Source organism: Babylonia areolata, chromosome 2 (assembly GCF_041734735.1).
Source record: "Babylonia areolata isolate BAREFJ2019XMU chromosome 2, ASM4173473v1, whole genome shotgun sequence".
Classification (NCBI taxonomy): domain Eukaryota; kingdom Metazoa; phylum Mollusca; class Gastropoda; order Neogastropoda; family Buccinidae; genus Babylonia; species Babylonia areolata.
Window position 1 is genome coordinate 35123014 of NC_134877.1, and position 2500 is coordinate 35125513.

General features: G+C 59.9%; 1 pseudogene; it reads right to left on the bottom strand.

Annotated features, from left to right (window-relative positions):
* The window catches only part of LOC143277344 (dopamine receptor 2 pseudogene), a 3221-nt pseudogene extending 1099 nt beyond the window's left edge, over nucleotides 1-2122 (bottom strand).
* Nucleotides 2123-2500: the final 378 nt, after the last annotated feature.

Here is a 2500-nt window from a genome sequence, read left to right on the forward strand (position 1 = left end):
CCTTCCACCCTTCCCTGTCGTATCCTATTCTAACATGATGGAACACACAATGAGATGCTGAATTCAACATAAGTGTACGTTAGGAACAAATCTATAATGAAGTGGAAAATTATCTTTGTTTTTCTGTCTGTCTGTCTGTCTCTCTCTCATGCACACACACATACACACGTGCACCCCTACCCCCTATACAAAGAGGCACATACACACAACCCACCCATACATCCTCCACCCCACCACCACCCCTCACACACACACCGTCAACAACAAACGAGGAACGTTTAACGATAAAAAAAAAGTGTGGCATTGTCTCCACGCCTTGGTATCCACCACTCTACCCCACGCCACATAGCCCACCCTCAGATCTTCAGAGCCACACACTTGTCACTACAGGAGGCGGAGAAGGAGGAGGTGGACATGCTGTTGTGGTAGTGGTACGTCCTCTGTCGCTGCTGGTAGCGGTAGCGGGGGCAGCAGCAGAAGACCATCTTGCTGAAGGCCCTGCGGAAGTCCCTCATGGACAGGGCGTAGATGATGGGGTTCATGCCCGAGTTGATGTAGCCAAGCCACGTGACCACGGGGAAGAGGATGTCGATGTTGGTGAGGCAGGTGTCCTTGCACAGGCCCACCAGCACGTTGGTGACGAAGAAGGGCAGCCAGCAGATGATGAACACCCCCACCACGATGCCCAGAGTCTTGGCCGCCTTCTGCTCCCGCGCCAGCTTGGTCAGCTTCTTGCTGAGGGCGAAGTGTCTGAGGCGTTTGGTGATGTGCTTGGTGGGGCGCGGCGTGCCGCCCGTGCCGCTGTCCGATATGTGCACGCGCGTGCTGTGGCACGGCGACTCCTGGTCGCTGTCGCTGGTGGAACGATCATACTGGATCTGCCCGCTGCCGCCGCCGCCACCACCACCACCACCACTACCACCACTGCCACCTCCGCCGCCGCAGCTGCTATTGCTGCCTCCGCCGTTCGTGTGATGATGATGGTGGTGGTCCTCGTGGCTCCTCAGGCCCCCGCGGTGGATCCGCAAAGTCATGACCTCGCCGTCGTCCCCCCGCAGCCCGTTGGAGGTGATCTTGCTGCCCGCCTTGATGCCCTCGCTCTGCTTCATGGCGGCGCGGTAGATCTTGGCGTAGACACACATCATGATGAAGGTGGGTACGTAGAAGGAGATGAGCGAGGAGATGATGAGGTAGCCGCTGTCCTCCGTGAAGTTGCACTCGTGGGCCGGGGGGTCGGCCGGCGTAACGGCCTTCCACCAGGCGATGGCGGGGAAGGAGATGCCGGCGGAGCAGAGCCAGACGAGGGCGATGAGCAGGCAGACCTTGGACGTGGACATGCGGCTGGGGTAGTTGATGGGGTCGGTGATGGCCCAGTAGCGGTCCAGGCTGATGACGCACAGGTTGAGGATGGAGGCTGTGGAGGCCAGCACGTCCAAGGAGTGCCAGAGGTCGCACCACTCCTGGCCGTACAGCCACACCGAGTCCGTCATCTGGAAGCTGATGGCGAAGGGCATCACCACGCCCCCAACCATCACGTCGGCGATGGCCAGCGACACGATGAAGTAGTTTGTGACGGAGCGGAGATAGAGCTCCTTAAAGACGGCCACGATCACCATGACGTTGCCCACGATGACGACGAAGGAAAAGAGCGCCAGCATGATGCCCATGGCCGGGTGCTGCAGCTCGTAGAGCTGACCCAGCTCCGTGACGTTGTCCGACACGTTGACCGCCGTGACGTTCTCCACGTACAGCAGCGACAGGTTACTGCTACCGGTACCGCTTCCGCCCACGCCCCCGCTGTCTCTGAGCCGTTCGCCAAACACACCACCACCAGTGCTGCTGCTGACGCTGTGATGATGGAAGGGGTCATTGAGGAGGTAAGGGGTGACGTCATCGCTGACGTAGCCGTCTCCGTGGCTGCTGCTCCCGCCTCCTCCTCCTCCGCCCCCGCCGCCGCCGCCACCACCTCGCTGCACGTGCGATGACCGCAGCGTGACTCCCCCGCCGCCTCCTCCACCTCCTCCCCGCACCGGGGCCGACAGTCCCAGTTCCAGCACCGTGACGTCATCGGCGCCCTCCTCTCTGCCACCTTCATGCGCGACGACGCCCTCCGTGACGTCATACCAGCTTCCCAGAGCGAGGCGCGGCGAGGGGGGCGACAGGCCCTCCCCTGCATGGCGCGCGGCGGCCGCGGGCGTGGACTGTGTGGCTGGGCTGGTCAGGGTCGGTTCCGAGCTCACCATCAAAGACACTGGGTGCTGGACCTGTCTCACACACACACACACACATACATCAGCATTATCATTATCATCAGCATTTTCGTCGTCGTCATCGTCATCATCATCGTTGTCATCGTCGTCGTCATCATCATGATCATCATCGTCGTCGTTACCATCATCATCATCATCATAATCATCATCGTCGTCGTCATCATCATCATCGTCGTCATCATCATCATCGTCGTCGTCGTCGTCGTCATCATCGGTCACATCTCTGGAGT